Genomic DNA, 20,113 nt, shown 5'->3' on the forward strand with positions numbered 1-20,113 from the left:
AGAAAATCTGACAGGTTATCTATAGATTCTGTGTGTTCAGTTAACGCATTTATGTAACCAGCAACAGAGTCTCTTTCAAGTGCCCTATACTTCTGTTATCAGTTTCCCCTTTCAACTATTTCCCTTCTATATTCTACTGTGGAATTTGCAAGGCTAGCTTTCCTTGCCTACGCTTATGAGGAAGTGGTCAAAATACTATGAGTTTTTGAATACCATCTTTCTTCTATATCTAGTTGGAGGTGTGTATGTATGTGTATATATGGTTTTTAACAGAATTATAACAAATGCCTTAAAACCCTTTAATGTCTTTTTAAAATTCTATCTTTTGAGTAAATCCCGTGTAAATGATCATGAACAGTTTCTCATATTCATGGTCATTTACACAGCCACTAATTTTTAAAGTATTACATAAATTTAGAAAATATTATCCAAAGGTATTTCACATTGAATAAATCTAGGATGCACTTAGTTCAAATATTCAGAAAGAGCTTTAACAACTGATATTCATAAATACTCTGCTGTGATTTTGACTGTAAAAATATAACTTTGCTTAGTTAGTAAGTGGTTGGTAGCTGTCCACTCTCTGCAGAAGTGTATCTGAATATCCACGAGAATAATACCTGAAAAAGAAAAATTTATATTAGATACTTGTGCAAAGATTTAGCACACTAGGCACAAAAGATTCAATATAAGGTATTTATTTGAAATAATTTTATGAAAGAAACTTCATATACACCATAAATAATTATACTCCAGTAATTCTTTGTGCAAAAGGATAGAGACTATCAAGAAAGAGCACACCAACTCACAAGACTGTGCTAGATAAATAGCAAAACATTTAAGGGATGTCAATGCAGTGGCAAAGAAAGGGTATTTTGAAAGCAAGGTCCAGTGGTAGCATTTTATTACAAAAACTTTGTTTTTATTATGTCAAGTGACTGATGTTGCTTTCATGATCATAGCTAACATATTTTTTTTGTAAGTTAAACAACACAGTCTATCATTACTAATCAACTTCTGCATTCTGATTGCCTTAGAGATTATTCTCAATGTGTGTTTTAATCAGATCTGGTCACCCATAAAAATGAAATTTCTGGGAGCATAATTCATATTAAAGAAGTATTTTCCTCATAGATTACAAATATTCCATCTTACAATCCTAGGAAATTAATCATTTTCATTTGTTCTTAAGCATCTATAGTACTACAAATTTATATTTATAAATTGAACATTTTATGAAAGATTTAGTATAAAAGGATTAAATCTATTACTATATCGTGGGATGCTTCATATACCATGGAAAGAATTAACATGCATATAAAAATACATCAAATAAAATTTGGCAGAGATTCCAGAATATAATAAATGAATAAAAAATCTAAGTAAGTATAATTAAAATTTTTCCAAAACACTTAAAATAATTAAGCCTCCTACGATGTTTTCTCCAGATAAAATCTGATGTTTGAGACTTGCTTTGTCCTTTGTTCGTTATCTTTATCTGCTCAGGTGCTTGACTTACAAACTCTTAATTTATAGTATACTAATTTCTTTCACAATTAGTCATGTTACAGTAGATAAAACAGAACTGTATTTTCTCAATAGTGTGCTTTTATAGGTAGTCATACTTAAGCAGATGCACACACACACAGACACAGACACAGACACACACACACACACACACACAGCTACCTGAAAGAATGTTTTTCTTCTACAGGCTCCTACTCTGGAAAAAATCGCCCGCAACAGTGGGTCTCTTCAAAGTATTCACACACTGAGGAATTCACAACTGTTTCTCTTTCTGTCTGAGTTACTCAACAAATTTTAAAGTAGGCCTTACCTTCCTAAGCCATAGGCATTATAAATATGCCAGGTACAAAATAAGTATTTTTATGTAAATGGCAAGAAACAGATTTTTTAAAAACCTAAACTTTAAAAATTGTTTTGTTTAATATGGTAACTGCTAACCACATGTGGCGATTCAGCACTAGAATTATGGCTAGTATGTCCGAGGAACTAAATTTTTCATATTTAATCTTAATAAAAATTTGTACCCAATTCAGCTGGAACTACTTTAGGTGTGTTTGGAAAAACTCATGAATCTATTTTTTCATCTGTAAACCTTATATTATCTAAATAGAAATAAAGTATTTCTGATCTGAATTGAGGTGTGCAGGAATTGATAAAATACCCACCACATTTCAAAAACTGAGTATAAAACATATAAAATTGCTCATTAATAATTTTAATATTTATCACAAGTTGAAATGTTAATGTTTTGATATATTGAGGTAACAAAAATATATTATGAAGGCCGGCCAGGTGGCTCAGGAGGTTAGAGCTCCCTGCTCTTAACTCCAAAGGCTGCCGGTTCGATTCCCACATAGGCCAGTGGGCTCTCAACAACAAAGTTGCTGGTTCAACTCCTCGAGTCCCGCGAGAGATGGTGGGCTGCACCCCCTGCAACTAACAACATGACCTGGAGCTGAGCTGCGCCCTCCACAACTAAGATTGAAAGGACAACAATTTGACTTGGAAAAAAGTCCTGGAAGTACACACTTTCCCCAATAAAGTCCTATTCCCCTTCCCCAATAAAATCTTTAAAAATAAAATACAAGTCATGTGTATACATTTAAAATATATATATATATATATATATATATATATATATATATATATATATATATGTGTATATATATATATATATATATAAAATGAAAATTTATTCTATTTTTTTTACTTTTTTAATGGGGCTATAAGAAAATTTAAAATTAACATGTGATTCATTTTCTACTTCTGTTAAATTGTATTGCCTTAAAATTAGATCCCCATCAAATAAATTAGGATCTACCAATAATTCTCGAGGCTTTACTGGCTAATTGCCAAGCTAACTGCCATTGTTGTACCTCTCTCCTCAAGGACCTCAGAGACTCCACAATCTCCAGGAGTCTCCAAGGAGAAGGAAATGTGCTTAGTACTTACACCCCACTACTGCTGTCCTACACCCACGTAGCATTTGGGTTATTATACAGTTACCATATCAGATGTGCCGAATGGAAGAATGCATGCATGCCTCCCTCCCCAAACTAGATTTTTCCTAAAAGCAACTTCCCCTCCCGTTTAGGCAGAGATCCAGAAGACGAAAGAGTTCCAAAAATACCTCTGGCTCTGGAGTGGACCAGGACTAGAACTTGGGTTTTCTCACGTCTAGTCCTGGGCCCCTTTTGTCTCATCATACCAAATACATTTACTAGAAATTTTTAAAGATTGATAAAATCGGAGAGCAATATGAAGTAAATCTTTAGGCTGATAATAGCTGAGAGAATGTAACCATTGATAATTTGTCCTATAAAGAATAATTACTTTTAAAATATTCACCAAGTAATTCTTGAGAATTATATGGCTGCAAAAATAGGTAAAACCATTTTAAATTATATTTGTCTTTCTTCATAGAAAGACAATGTTTCAAAGATTTCTATAAAACACCATTCTATAAAACCTAATGCTTTAAAAAATATATCAGAAACTTGAAAAAGTCATGTAACCAAAATCCTTCATGATAATTAGCAAATTTAAAAAATAAAATCCCTGCTCACAGAATGTTAGAAGTTAAAAATTTACAGACATCATTAAAATGGTTGTGTGAAGTGAGCCTCTTGAAATCTACCCTAGAATTTACAACAAATTGAACAACTATAACTCCATAAAGGACTCCCTGTGCAGCACACGGGCAAGACTAAGAGGTGCACTACTGAAATCATCTAAAGGGGGACAAATAGCAAGAGTGGGGGAGGATGGAAGGGAGAAGTGTGGAGACGGGGCTGCATAGGCGCAGGATGAAGATCTAGCTCGGTGCTCCAAGCTCACTGCATTGTAGAATTACCTTAACTGCAGAAAAGGGAAGAAATTGAACTGCTAGAGTTCCTCTTATGGCCCACAGTGCTGAAGGGACAGCACATAACATAGCTGAACCCAACATACACGGCAGAGACCACCGAGCAAAGACTGAGGGAAGAAGGCTGAAAACGGTGGTGTAAGCCCTCACTGCTGAGCAGAGAACAGAAGCCTTAGGCACTGAGCCTAGCCACCCTCTCTCTACCCTCCCAGAGCTCACCCCACCCCCACCTGCCCAGTTCTACAAGTGGAACAGTAGCAGTGTCAGATCAAAAGAACAGAATATTTGCAGTTATAAGAACTGTGGTCCACAGGCATGGACTCGCAGCCCAACTAGTTCCAGCAAAGGGGAGGAAGCCTTGGAAACAGGACTTGCTATGGTGGTGTCACCATTACTCTGGCCCACTCTCACAACCCACCATGCGCCTGTCCTCACCTATCTGGGAAGATCCCTGCAGGAGTAAACAGAGCTGCTGAAACACACGGGCTCTGAATCTGGTACAGGAAGAGCTTTGGAACTTCAGAAGCTCTCCACATCCCTCCACAGAGGCTGTCCCCTATGACCCAGATGAACTGTTCACAGAGGAGAAACCCGCCGTCCAAGGAATCCCCCCATTGTGTGAGAAGCTGGAATACTGCAGAGAAAATATAAAACTACAGTGTGAGAGAATAAAAGGTTGCAGTTGGAGAGAAAACAAAACATTCTACCAACACCTACTGGGAAACAAAAGAAAAACCTCTTTCTATCAATGTGTTGCAGAACCTATTCCTGTAGATGTCTAGAAGAGGAATAATTAATCATTAATTGCCATGAATAACCAAGGTAACAAGACAGCTCAGGAAGTAAATAAAAAGTCTTCAGAAAATGAACTTAAAGACATGGAAAATGTGACTTAAATGACAGAGAATTCAAGATTGAAGTTCTTAAAAATCTCAACAACATGCAAGAACACAGACAGGCAGTTTAATAAACTAAGAAACACAATCAAAGAATAAAATGAATATTTTACCAAAGAGATTGAAATTTTAAAAAAGAACCAAATAGAATTTCTGGAGATTAAGAACTCAGTAGAAGAAATTAAGAATGAAATCACCAGCTTAGGTAGTAGAGTTGACCAGATGGAGGAAAGAATCAGTGACATTGAAGATAGAAATCTGGAAATGACACGGATGGAAGAAAAAAGAGACTTGAGACTTAAAAGAAATGAAAGAACTCTACAAGAACTTGCTGATTCCATCAGAAAGAGCAATATAAGAATAATGGGCATACCACGAGGAGAAGAAAGAGACAGGAAACAGAGAGAACTTCCCAAACTTGTGGAAAGAACTGGATCATCGAATCCAAGAAACAAATGGAACACCTAATTACCTAATCGCCAACAGGCCTTCTCCAAGGCACACTGTATTGAAGCTGTCAAAAATTAATGACAAAGAAAATAAATCCTCAAGGCAGCCAGGGAAAGGAAGACAGTAATCTACAAAGAAAGCCCATTAGATTATCATCAGATTTTTCAGCAGAAACTCTACAAGTCAGGAGGGAGTGGAACCAAATATTCAAACTATTGAAAGAGAGAAATTATGAGCCAAGAATAATATATCCAGCAAAGATATCCTTTAGATATGAAGGAGGAATAAAGACCTTTCCAGACATACAGAAGCTGAGGGAATTTTATAACAAATGACTTGCACTATAAGAAATACTGAAGGAAACTATTCTACCAGCATTAATAGGAATAATTTGTGACAACCATACATAAAAGGGGGGAGAGTAAATGCCTGAACCAAAATATGGGAATAGAGAAAGTAAGCATGCTGAAGAAAAGGGAACACTCTAAAAAAATAAAATTTTCTTTACATAAACTTAATGGTAATCACTCAAAAAAAAATCCAGAACTGAAATATGTAACGTAATAAAAGAAGAAACAGAGGGGAAAATCATAGAATACCACCACACAGAAATAATAGACAACAACAAAAAGGCAAAGAAACAATGGAGACACACAGTCTTATCAGAAAACCAAAGATAGAATGATAGGAAATCCTGACATAGCAATAATCACCCTAAATATAAATGGACAGAACTCACAAATAAAAAGGCACAGAGTAGCAGATTGGATCAAAAAACTGAACCCAACCATGTGCTGCCTCAAAGAAACACATCTCAGTTACAAGGACAAACATAGACTCAAAGAAAAAGGGTGGAAATTGACACTCCAAGCAAATGGTATCCAGAGATCAGGTGTAGTCATACTGATATCAGATGAAACAGACTTCAGGATAAAAAAGGTAACAAGAGACAAAGAAGGACATTTCATAATGATAAAGGGGCCTATACAACAAGAAGACATGACAGTCATCAATATTTATGCCCCCAATCAGAGAGTACCAAAATATACAAAGCAACTACCACCAGAACTAAAGAGAGAAACTGACCAAAACACAATTATAGTAGGGAACCCAAATACGTCATTAACAGCTATGAGTAGATCATCCAAACAGAAAATAAATAAAGAAATAGCAGCCCTAAATGACAAATTAGATGAAATGGGCATAATTGACATTTATAGAGCACTTCATCCTAGAACATCAGACTATACATTCTTTTCGAGTGTACATGGAACATTCTCAAGTATGGACCATATATTGGGACATAAAACTAGCCTCAACAAATTTAAGATTGAAATCGTACCAAGCATATTCTCTGATCAGAAGGCTTTGAAATTGGGTATTAACTGCAAATGTAAGCAGTTGAAACTTATTGGAACTCTTTTGGTCAAGGAGGTTTCACAAGCCTCTCAAAAGTTCATAAACTTGTATCCTTGGAAAGAATTAATTGCAGAATATATGTGAACAGAAAATAAATTTTTATCTTAAAGAAAATTGTATTTGTATTTTTAAAATCAATGTTACCATATGTATTAAAAATCACTGATATTGAGTAGGAAGAATGGTTTCTAAAACTTATATAAGTTTTAAACATTGAAATTTATATTCTCTAATATTAATTACAGAAAATAAGAAATGCATGTAGGATTAGAAAAATATGGCCTTTAATTCTGCATGTGCTGTGGGCATTTTTCAAGATTCAGTTATTTAAATCATTCTGTCTTTTCTTGGTAACTTTTCTTTTATTTGTTTTGGGTTTAGTGGTATAGTTCTCTGTTAGGCTGACAAAAACTGAGGCTTAGTTTCAAAGCTCTGAAAATCAACCTCATTTAAAAAAAATTAACCTTGGGACCGGCCCCGTGGCTCAGGCGGTTGGAGCTCCACGCTCCTAACTCCGAAGGCTGCCGGTTCGATTCCCACATGGGCCAGTAGGCTCTCAACCACAAGGTTGCCGGTTCAACTCCTGGAGTCCCACAAGGGATGGTGGGCTGTACCCCGTGCAACTAGCAAGGCAACTGGACCTGGAGCTGAGCTGCGCCCTCCACAACTAAGAGATTGAAAGGACAACTTGAGGCTGAACGACACCCTCCACAACTAAGATTGAAAGAACAACTTGACTTGGGAAAAAAAAAAGTCCTGGAGGTGCACACTGTTCCCCAATAAAGTCCTGTTCCCCTTCCCCAATAAAAATCTAAAAAAAAAGGACCTTTACATTTAAAAAAAAAAAAAACATAAAAAAAATTAACCTTGAAAATAGCTTCCTGCTATATTACTATGCAGCACCTGCATATCATAAGCAACATTATTTTTTTCAAATATAGATTATAACTTTCTTTTTGTCATTCAACATTTCTTTTCTAGTTTAATACTCCCATTAATATAAATGTGAGCTTAAGGCAGAAAAATAATATGCAGGGAACTATGAAAATCAGAATCTATAGGCCCTTTCTAAATCAGGTTCACATTAAAGATTAATTTAATTTGAACTCTGTATTTGGGCACTCTTTAATAAAATATGTCTTAAATTAGTACAGAAATGTCTCAAATGACATTCCAGTTTGATTTGGAAATGTGTGTGTTAATCAGAACATTATTTGAGAAAAAAAAGAGATCAAGAGCAGAAGTAAAGGTATGCTGTTATGCAGCAGCCTACTTGTCTGTCCCCTCGTGCCTACCCCTAAAGAAAGAAGAGTCTGTGAGACTGATCCTTTCAGGAACTTTGCTTCACCTTTGTACTTACACCTCATGTCTCTCTGGCCCCCAAAAGATGGCTGGACAGTCAATGATGGGTAAGATTCCCCACGGAAGGAACAACCCAAGCCAGGCGCAGCTGAGTGGGGACCACCGGGAGAATTCACAGGGTCGACAGAGGTGGGTACGGACCCCACCTTCCCCTGGCTTCTGCCTATGTGGTTATTTTCCTTCCCACAACCTGCTTGGGAGGTGAGTCAATGATGTGATCACATCAGTTCTCCCTCCAAACTGATCAATAAGTTTCAGCATAAAGGTTTTGTCCCTAGAGACGCACATACCATAATTGTTAAGACATCACGGGACTTTTAGATTCTGGCTGTTTAAAGGCAAGGGTGATTGGTTTGAATCAGTTTTCTGGTATGATGTATGAGACTCACAGATGGTGGAGAAAACAATGCTACTTCCTTGTGTGTACATCACTAAAAGCCACAAAGGGGCCTGATTCGGGGCTCTCAGTTCTTTGAGGCTGTGAGACCCTTGGCCCCCTGTTTCATAACTTTCTTGATTTCTGTTTCTTTCTTAACCCTTCGCCACTCCTTCTCGTTCACTCACTGCCTGTGTTCAGCTGGACGCGACAAAGGGATACACTGGTTTTATGTCGTATTTCAAAGTCCACATTTTGACACAGTGAATATAAAATCTAGATCTGAAAACAGAAACATTACATAATTTTGAACTTTTCAAAGCTGTCTTTCCCACCTCACTATTTCCTGTGGATAATAGTTGTTAATACTGTTAATATATTCTTGAAGGAGAGAACCACGTTCTGCGTTTATTACTTGAACCTTTTAAAGCCACCATTTGTTACAAAAAGTTGTCAAGCGTTGCTATCACGTGGCAGCACCTTGAAAAGGAAGCACATGAAAATGTCAGTTTTCTTTTTCAAGGTGGATTATCATTACTGAAAAGTAACAATATATCTGAGGAACTGTAAAAAAGAATTTATGTCCAATATACCTGTAACATAATGAGCCTCAATTTGCTGATGAGTGGAAGTAAAACGCAGTCTCTTTAGAAATGTCTGACCTTTTCCTGTTGTGGAGATGGAATATAGGCAAATGAACATAAGCAAAGGTAATGGAAATCCACTCTTATATATAAAATGTAAAGTGGTGTCCCTCTTTGCTGATACCCATTCAAAATCTTCCCATTACCTACAAAATTAAAGGCAAACTCCTAACAAGGCCCAGAAAGCCTTCTGTGACCCAGCAACTAAGTACTAAGTACTTCTCCAGCTTCCTTTCCCACCAATCTTTATCCCAAAGGGTGCATGCCAGGCCATTTCTTGCCTTTGCCCATGCTGTTGCCATTCCTGGAATGCCCTTCTTCCTTCCCCACACCTGCTTGGCTAACTCTCGCTCATCTTTTAAGATTTAGCTGAGGTGTTACTTACTTTAAGAAACTTATCTGAGACATCCCTACTCTTTATACCAGAATGAGTTAGGTACTTTTCTTCTCTCATAGCTTTCTGTTAAACCACATCAGTGTACTTGCCATGTAATATTTTAGTTATCAGTTTATATGCCTATCACACACGACATTTAGTTAAATGTCATCACGGCAGAAACTGTACATTCAATCATTTATTTATTTCTCTAGTGCCTGGTGCCTAATAGATGCTCAATAAATGTTTAACAAATGAATGAACATACAAAGGAGTAGGCAGAGAAAGGAAATTGAAATGTTAAAGAGGTAGAAAATACTTCAATGTACTAGACTTCATGATAAACTTTTTTTTAAAAAGAAGGAATAAATGAATGCAGTCTACGGTAATTCAGAGAGGAAGTATGATTGGAAAAAGCTGGTTTTGAAGAAAAAGTAAGAATGGTGGGGCAAAGAAAAGGTGTTTGTGTCAAAGGGAATATTGGCAATGACCAAGGAAGAGAGGGGGAATTCCCACATTGCGGACCATCCCTCCAGAACTTTCCAAGTCTGGATAGTTGTTGCTGTCTTGCATAATTAATTTCATCTCCACTGGCTCTTTTCTCTTGACACACAAACATCCACGGTCAAATTCAGTGACTTTCTTTAGTTCTCATTGGCTGCTTCTTAAAAACTTATTTTGGATTTGTTGATCCGTTACTGCCCTGATTCTTCTAATTGTTTTTTTCTAGTCTCCCCAGCTAGAGTGTAATGTTCGTTTAAAAAGAACTTTGTCTTACTGTTATCTATTCTCAAAAGGGTACATGTAGACATTCAATAAGTATTTAAAACTACAAAAGGATCTGGCTAAAAGAATGTTAACATATATCAACTGGTCTATAAAATATTACACTAGTATGTATTTATAAAAAATGGAGTGGTCTACAGATCTATCAGGTTATTTTTATCATAAAGTTTAATTATGGTACAGAAAAAAATTGAGTAAATAACTTTCTCTGAAAAAATACATTGACTCTGTGTAGACTGCAGTTATTTTGGGGGAGGTAAGTTAAATTACCCTATTTTCTATTTTGAAAATGACAAAAAAAAGTACACCTGAAACTAATAAATAAATTAATTAATAAAAAAAAAAAAAAAAGTCCCATTTCCAGTCTGATTATAGAGATGCATGTGCCCAAAATGGCTGAGAATAAATACAAGAAAGGCAAAAGCTGTAAAGCTTAGAGCATGCTATAGGCTCTAAGAGAAACTCTCAGAAATACCCAAAGGGGCTAATAGGAAAGTTTGGATGGAATTTGGAGTTCTTTTCAATTATCTTTGTCTTTTGCTCCAGGTTTAAGGATGCACGTGAACTCAATGTAATTGAAGTTTCCCTTTTTGTCAATAGGTGCTTCTCTGTACAGCTCATCCACTTCCTCGTCTGTAAACAGATCTCCCACTGTTGTCAGCAGCTCTCTCAGGTAATCTTCCTGAATGGTGCCCGTTGCTTCTTCATCAAAGCAAGCAAAAGCATTTCTGATGACATCTTCTGGATCTGTTCAATTTAACTTCTCACCAAATATCGTGAAGAACATGGGGAAATTTATGGGACCCAGAGCTTCATTCATCATGGCGTCTAGATCCTCATTGGTTGCATTTTTCCCCCGGAAGGCAAGCATATCATACAAATCTTCCTTGTCAGTGAAACCATCTCTGTTCTAATCAATCATGTTAAAGGCCTCTTTGAACTACTGAATCTGTGACTGGTCAAACACAGCGAACACATTGGATGTTGCGTGCTGGGGGCACTTCTTGGTGGTCTTGGTCTTTGCCCTTTTGCTCCAAATGGTTGCATTTAGACGCTTGCACAGCCGCGAGAATTCACGTACTTCAGTGACTTTCTCTCTGGGCTTGCTGCAGCTATTACAACCCCACTACCCAGATATATCAGTTTTAAATATATTTTTGGCATGGAGAGTTTTCATACCTCCTATGTCTGTCCCCAGCCACGTTAAACTATCTTTTTACCTTCTACCTTGTTTTCCCATTGTTTCTACTGCTCTGGTATCCTTAGATTAAGAAAACACAAAATTCTGCCTAAAGCAAATATTGCCAGAGGCACATTTATGACAGTACATAATATGAGGTACTGTCTTTATTTTATCTTACCTATCTAACCTTCCACAAAGCGCATTGATTTATTTTTATTTACTTTAGTGACTGATTGCCACTCCTAATTTGGGTTAGTTTTCATTTTTATTTTTATAGCAAGTTCAATAAAACTAGAATATCCCAGTAGCCGAAGAGATTAGACTATTAAAATGAAACTTTCAGAAATAATGTCAACTTCTCAATTTTCGAGAGCTGATGACTGTGTCTGTAGATGATCCACTCAGCTCCTTACTTTCCCACTTTCTTAGGGGGTCAGTTTCTTACGTAGCTCCCAGAAAAAAAGAGAAAAAAATAGTTTAATTATTTTCTTAGAAGGAGGTGTTTCACACACAGAACTGTATCCTGAGGCGGTTTCAGCAATGTAAAACCTACTGTCCAGTGGCTATGGTGCTTGAGGGGCAGCCAAGTGTTGGAGACCATGGAAAGAGTTCAGAGAAGCGATGGCTATTAGTAGCGTGTCTTTCAGTGGAGTACCTAAAACGAGGCCCACTTAACTGTAGGGCTTAGAGTGTAAGTTATACCAATATATAGTTTTGTTTATTGTTTGTAGAAATATATGTAGTATGCAGAATGGGGTACCTCCTTTATATAGTATTATAACTGACTATTCAAATAATATTGGTCCCCCATTCATTTTCGTTAATTTTTTAAATCAGACTTAACCATTCCATGTTTAATATCTTAAAAACAATCGTGTGTGTGTGTGTGTGTATGTGTGTGTGTGTGTGTGCATGTCTGCACGCGCACATGTTTACTATGTTCCTGGGATTGAGCTAAACTCTTTACATATAACATCTCATTTAACATATAACATCTCATTTAACTTAGTATGGGCAATCATACTAAGGTTTAGAAAGCTCAAGATTTTGCTAAAAATATTGATATTTTTAGCAAATAAAAATATTTTGCTAAAAATATTGGTAAATGTAAATCCAGGAACCCCAACTCCACAGCCTGAGCTCAGAGCCACTCTGGGATACTATTTCCACAGACTCCATTTTCTTCAATCAAATCTCCTGAGCACAATTTAACCAGTTCTTGATACTTCGGGTCACCATCAATGGCTGTGGTCACGCAGCCACTGTCTCTCAGGTTTTGCCATCAGTAGTCAGTCTTGGTGGCTGCTGCCCACTGCTAGCAGCTTGACTTCCTGCCTTACTACTTTCAATCTGCAATAAACTAAGAAATATAACAGCTACATTGGTTAAAATTGTTCATAAAGTAAGTCAACAAACTTCACATCATTGTCTGAGAGCATGTCCACTACATGCATGGACTTTGTGGAAAATATTTCAGTGGTTCAGAGACCTTTTTCTTTTTCTTTATAAGACCATTGCAGTGTTCCCAGATCAGTGAGCCTAATGGACACTGGGAAATTTACTAAAGGTTACTTATCAATATAAATATTTTTATGAGTTTTTTTTGTGTTAACCTACTATTTACCCCCAAGAACACTAAAAAAGACAGTACAGAGATTGAGCAGAAGAAGAAAGTGTGAATTATATATGTGTGAATTTCATTAACCTGTGTTAATTTTATGAATCTACATTATTGTTCCTGTCAATACAATCAGTGAGAGTTAAGTAACAAAACACTGCCCCCAACCCCTTATAGAAGAAAACATTGACCCAATAGAAAAAAAAAGTTAACTCATTTTCATTTTCTTCCCCCATTTCCAGGCTAAGAGCACTTCTCACCTTACTGAACTGTCCGACCACATGCTTCAGAATATTGGGAGGGGCATCATATAGAAATGGCTCAAGGGCTGGTAAATAGGTACATTTTTGTAGGATAGTCTTTATGGCTTTTTTACTCTATTGAAATACAAAAGCAAAATACATACCAAAATAAGTAATCATGAAAGTTTGACAAAAATTCATGTCTCATGTTCCTGGAATTGAAAATGAAATCAATTTCCTGGTCTAAGATGCAGTTGTTTCATTTTTTAAAACAATTGTCAGAAAAACTTCCTTTCATTGGTTTTATCATAGAACACCCTGCCAGTTGTCTTCATGTCAAATTTAAAAATATATAGTGTATCATTGAGATCTTAAAATACCTGTGAGGAAATTAAGATTATAAATCATAAAGCTATAGACTGTAAATTAATATGGATTATAGTTTATTAGCGTAAAAATTCATATGTATGAAACTATGAGATATGTATGAAACTAAGGTCCTATTCCTCCCAAACAACAAATATGAGAAAAATACTTAGTTTACAATGGAAAACCATTATCAGGCATTCTGTGTTCTCCAAAAGATTTCATGGCTTCTATGTATATACTCAGAAATAGTCTATGTACATTATTCAATGTACACTTGCAGATATGCTGCTGTACGTCACAGGTAGAAATTGCCCCATTCACACATAGCAGCAAAACAGATCGAATGTAGACAAAAGCTCGACAATAGGGAGTGTATCACCCACAAGCGAAAGAATCGGTATCCACTCGTACCTTTCCCACTCTACCCCAGCACTCTGTATTTCATGGTGACACCATGTGGCGCTACAAGAATGGCTGCAGAAGGGCTGATGTGACTGCAGCACATCCCTGCACCCAGCTCTAAGGCCATGGCTGGTTGTGATTCTGTTTCTTTGTATTAAAGTCTGGCCCCTTCACTTTGGAAGGCTTCACAATTGGGTTTATCTACAGCTGTTTTCCACTAGAAATCCACATCCATTTGTAAGTATGTGGTTTTGTGCTTTATTGTATCCTTACAGCCTTTCCTCTGATCACCTATTTTTATTCTGAGGCCGTAGTTGACTTGTTCTTCTGGGATCTTGCATTGAACGTTTAGCAATGCTCTTGAATGTCACAGAGCATATTGATTTTCACATCGTGAATTTTACAGTTGGTAAGTGGATTCTGCAAAAACTTTCATCACATTTGGGCTCTCTGTAAAGGAATTCTTGAATTTGTGGTTTCCCAGAGATCCAGGCTAAGCAGTCTTGTATAATCTCTTATCTTTTGACACGTTTGTCTTCAAATATTGTTTTATAAACCAAATTAAATAGAATAAGGAACTAAGAAATGCAGTCCAAAGTTTTTCCACAAGTTGTATAGCCTAAGCCGGAATTAAACTCTCCATTCCCAACACACCTAGTTAAACCTTTGTGAACCAACTTAGGATCATGGTGACCTTACCAGGCCAACAAATTTAACTTAACTGCTGTTGGTGACAAGGTCCACTAACAGTATAGCAGAGATCACATTCACCATACCATACAGACAGCCTTACTCTAATTCTAACAATTCCAAGTTGGTGATGTACTGTCAAGTTATTAACAAGAACTCTAGAGGATTAGAACTTCTAATGAACGACACTAGAAATTCACTGAGCTTTACTATATCCTTTGTTAAGAGATATACTAGATTTACGACTGCATACTCCTAGGTAGGAATATGTGTCATGATTAATACTCGCTCTATTGTCCAGCATGAAAGGAATATTAGTATTAATTAATTAAGATTTTGTTTACTTGTCAATTTCTGGGCTTAATATTTTTAACAACTTTACTGAGATACAATTAACACACCATAAATTCATTCATTTAAAGTGCACAATTCAATGGATATTTAGTACATTTACAGAGTTGTACAAACATCAACACATTCTAATTTTAGAACATTTTCATCATCCCAGAAGGCAACTTCATGCCCATTTGCAGTCATTCCCTAATCCCTTGCCCCACTTTTCCCACAATCCACCAGGCAACTATTAATCAACTTTCTGTCTATAAATTAGAGTTTTCTGGACAATTCAAAAGTTAATTTTGTGTGTTTTTTTTATTAGTTTCAGGTGCACAAAACAAAGTAATACTTAGACGTTTATCATTTATATCCCTCACACTGTGTGAACCCCCTTCCCCCCATCCACTATCCCTCTGACATCACACACAGCCATTGCATTTCCACTGTCTCTATTCCTAATGCTGTACTCCGCTTCTTAAGTATATACATACATATATATACACATATATATGTAAAATTATACTTGGCATTCATTATTGTTCAGCTTAAGGTGTACTGTGCAGTGATCAGGCATCTACATCATCCCTGAGGTGGTCTCCCAAATGGGCAACATGTCCATCTGATACCCTACAAAATCTTTGCAACATTATTGATTTCGTTCCCCGAATTAATTTTCAAAACCTGTGGCCATCTTGTGGTTACCGACTGTTTTCTAATCCCCTCACCTTCCCCCTTATCCCCACCCCCCCACCCATCTAGCAACCCTCAGTTTTTCCTCTTTGTCTCGAAAACTGTTTCTGATTAGTTCATTCCCTTATTCTTTTCTTTAGATTCTGCATATAAGTGAGATCATATGGTATTTGTCTTTCTCTGTCTGACTTATTTCACTTAACATAATGTTCTCTAGGTCCATCCATGTTGTTGCAAATGGTAAGATTTCTTTCTTCTTTATGGCTGCATAATATTCCATTGTATGAATGTACCACAGTTTCTTTTTTTTTTTTTTTTAATTTTTATTAGGGAATATTGGGGAACAGCATGTTTTTTTCCAGGACCCATCAGCCCCATGTCAAGTTGTTGTTTTCTTTTTTTTTTTAATTAATTTTATTGGGGTGACAATTGTTAGTAAATTTACATAGATTTCAGGTGTACAATTCTGTATTACATCGTCTATAAATCCCATTGTGTGTTCACCACCCAGAGTCAGTTCTCCTTCCATCACCATATATTTGATCCCCTTTACCCTCATCACCCACCCCCCACCCCCTTACCCTCTGGTAACCACTAAATTATTGTCTACCACAGTTTCTTAATCCAGTTATCTACCGATGGGCATTTCAGTTGTTTCCATGTCTTGGCTATTGTGTATAGTGCTGCAATAAACATAGGAGTGCATAAAGATTTTTGAATTGGAGTTCTGGATTTCTCCGGATAGATACCTAGGAGTGGAATTGCTGGATCATAAGGTAGTTCCATTTTCAGATTTCTGAGATACCTCCATACTGTTTTCCATAGTGGCTGCACCAATCTGCAATCCCACCAACAGTACACAAGCATTCCGTTTTCTCCACATCTGCGCCAGCACTTGTTGTTTGTTGATTTATTGATGATAGCCATTTTGACTGGGGTGAGGCGGTATCTCATTGTGGTTTTTATTTGCATTTCTCTGATGGTTAGTGAGGTTGAGCATTTCTTCATATGTCTGTTTGCGATCTGTATGTCCTTTTAGAAAAATGTCTCTTCATGTCCGCTGGCCATTTTTTAATTGGGTTTGTTTTTTTGAAGTTGAGTTGAGTGAGTTTTTCATAAATTTGTGATATTAACCCCTTATCAGATATAATATTGCAAATGTCTTTTCCCATTCAGTAGGATCCCTTTTGTTTTATTGATGGTTTTCTTTGCTGTGAAAAAACTTTTTAGTTTGATGTAATCCCACATGTTTATTTTTTCTCTTACTTCCCTCGCGCGAGGAGATATATCAGTAAAAATCTTGCTCCGGGTAATGTCTGTAAAGTTTCTTCCTATATTTTCTTCTAGGTATTTTATGGTTTTAGATCTTACATTTAAGACTTTAAGCCATTTTTAATTTTTTTTCTTTCATTCTTTTCTTAAAATATTTTTTTATTTTTAATTACAGCTGACATACAATATTTTATTAGTTTCTGGTGTACAATGTAGTGATTAGACATTTATATAACTTATGAAGTGATCACCCTGATAAATCTAGTACCGATTTGACACCACACAGCTATTATAATGTTAGTGACTATATTCCCTATGCTATACTTTACACCCCGGTGACAATTTTGTAATTGCCAATTTATACTTCTTAATCCATTCTCCTTTTTCACCCAGTCCCCCAACTTCCCTCCAATCTGGCAACCATTACTTTGTTCTCTGTATCTATAAGTCTGTTTCTATTTTCTTTGTTCATTTATTTTGTTTTTTAAATTTATTTTTCTTTTTTTAATTTATTGGGGTGACACTTGTTAGTAAAATTACATAGATTTCAGGTGTACAATTCTGTATTACATCATCTAAAATCCCATTGTGTTCACCACCGAGAATCAGTTCTCCATCCAACACCATATATTTCATCCCCTTTACCCTCATCTTCCACCCCCCACACCCGTTTATCCTCTGGTAACCACTAAACTATTGTCTGTGTCTATGAGTTTTTGTTTCTTATTTGTTTGTCTTGTTCTTTTGTTGTTTTTGGTTTATATACCACATATCAGTGAAATCATATGGTTCTATGCTTTTTCTGACTGACTTATTTTGCTTAGCATTATACTCTCAAGATCCATCCATGTTGTCACAAATATTCCTATATCGTCTTTTCTTACCGTCGAATAGTATTCCATCATATATATATACCACAACTTCTTTATCCATTCATCTATCGAACGACATTTTGGTTGTTTCCATGTCTTGGCCCATGTAACCAAAGCTGCAATGAACATTGGAGAACATATATCTTTGTGGATAAAACTTATCAGATTTTTTTGGGTAGATACCCAGGAGAGGAATTGCTGGGTCATATGGTAATTCTATTCGAAATTTTTAGAGGAACCTCCACACTGCCTTCCATAATGGCTGCACCAATCTGCATTCCCACCAAGTGTATGAGGGTTCCTTTTTCTCCACAGCCTCTCCAACACTTGTTACAATTTGTCGTGTTGATGATAGCCATTCTGACTAGGGTGAGGTAATATCTCATTGTGGTTTTTATATGCATTTCTCTGATGATTAGTGATGTCGAGCATTTTTTCATATGCTTATTTGCCATTTGTATGTCCTCTTTGGAGAAATGTCTCTTTAGGTCCTCTGCCCATTTTTCAATTGGGTTATTTGTTTTTTGTTGTTGAGCTTCATGAGTTCCTTGTATATTTTGGATATTAGCTCCTTATCGGAGGCACTGTTTGCAAAAATCTTCTCCCATTCAGTTGGTTACCTCTTTATTTTGTCAAAGGTTTCTTTTGCTGTGCAGAAGCTTTTAAGTTTCATATAGTCCCATTCGTTTATTTTAGCTTTTACTTCCATTGCCTTTGGAGTCAAATTAATTAAACGCTCTTTGAACCCAAGGTCCATAAGTCAGTACCTATGTTTTCTTCTATGCAGTTTGTTGTGTCAGGTCTCATGCTTAAATCTTTGATCCATTTTGAATTAATTTTGGTACATGGTGACAGATAGCAGTCCAGTTTCATTCTTTTGCACGTGACTATCCAATTCTTCCAGCACCATTTATTGAAGAGGCTGTCTTTCCTCCATTGTATGTTTTTAGCTTCTTTGTCAAAAATTATCTGTCCTTATTTATGTGGTTTTATTTCTGGGTTCTCAATTCTATTCCATTGTCTATGTGTCTGTTTTTCCTGCCAATACCATGCTGTTTTGATTATTGTAGCCCTGTAGTACAAGTTAAAGTCAAGCAGTGTGATACCTCCAGTATTGTTCTTTTCTCTTAGATTGCTTTGGCTATTCGGGGTCTTTTGTGGTTCCAAACAAATCTGATGATTTTTTGTTCTAATTCTTTAAAAACTTCCATTGGGATTTTGATGGGGATTGCATTAAATCTGTATATTACTTTGGGTAATAAGGACATTTTAACTATGTTGATTCTTCCAAACCGTGAGCACGGAATATCTTTCCATTTCTTTGTGTCTTCTTCAATTTCTTTCAAAAATGTCTTGTAGTTTTCAGCATATAGGTTCTTCACATCCTTGGTTAAGTATATTCCTAGGTACTTTATTCTTTTTGCTGCAATTGTAAAGGGAATTGTTTTTTGTATTTCTTTTTCTGAGATTTCATCGTTAGTATATAGGAATACAATGGACTTTTGTACATTGATTTTGTAGCCAGCAACTTTGCTGTATTCGTTGATTGTTTCTAATAGCTTTTTGGTTGAGTCTTTTGGGTTTTCTATATATAGCATCATGTCATCTGCAAAGAGTGATAATTTCACTTCTTCATTCCCAATTTGGATGCCTTTTATTTCTTTCTCTTGCCTGATTGCTCTGGCAAGGACTTCCAACACTATGTTAAAAAGCAGGTGATAGGGGACAGCCCAGTGGTATTCCTGAACGTAGAGCAAATGGCTTCAGTTTTTCACCATTATGAGATTAGCTGAGGGCTTGTCATATATGGCCTGTATTATGTTAAGGTATTTTCCTTCTATACCTCTTTTATTAAGTGTTTTAATCGTAAATTGATGTTGTATCTTGTCAAATGCTTTTCCTGCATCAATTGATATAATCATATGATTTTTGTTCTTTATTTTGTTTATGTGATGTATCACATTGATGGATTTGCAGATGTTGAAGGATCCTTGTGTCCCGAAAATGAACCCCAGTTGGTCGTGGTAAATAATCTTTTCAATGCATTGTTGTACTCGATTTGCTAGAATTTTGTTTAGGATTTTTGCATCTGTATTCATCAGAGATATTGGTCTAGTTTTCTTTTTTTTGTGTTGTCCTTACCAGGTTTTGGTATCAGGGTAATGTTGGCCTCATAAAATGAGTTAGGGGGTACTGTCTCTCCTTCAATTTTTTGGAAGAGTTGGAGCAGGATTGGTA

The 20,113-nt window shown here is 36.2% G+C and overlaps 2 pseudogenes across 2 annotated transcripts in view; both read right to left on the reverse strand.

The window, feature by feature from the left end:
- Positions 1–550: 550 nt before the first annotated feature.
- The window catches only part of LOC308498736 (sperm-associated antigen 6-like), a 62,979-nt pseudogene continuing 43,416 nt past the window's right edge, over positions 551–20,113 (reverse strand). Inside the window, exons 9-11 of the transcript in view lie at positions 13,263–13,379; positions 8,731–8,875; positions 551–620 (exon numbers count right to left, since the gene is read on the reverse strand). The product of the transcript in view is annotated as a sperm-associated antigen 6-like (transcript). The remainder of the gene's footprint in view (positions 621–8,730; positions 8,876–13,262; positions 13,380–20,113) is intronic.
- Positions 10,722–11,024, reverse strand: LOC308495814 (myosin regulatory light chain 12B-like; annotated as a pseudogene). Its single transcript has one exon. The product of its transcript is annotated as a myosin regulatory light chain 12B-like (transcript).

The sequence above is a fragment of the Rhinolophus hipposideros genome, assembly GCF_964194185.1.
Source record: "Rhinolophus hipposideros genome assembly, chromosome: 1".
Lineage (NCBI taxonomy): Eukaryota > Metazoa > Chordata > Mammalia > Chiroptera > Rhinolophidae > Rhinolophus > Rhinolophus hipposideros.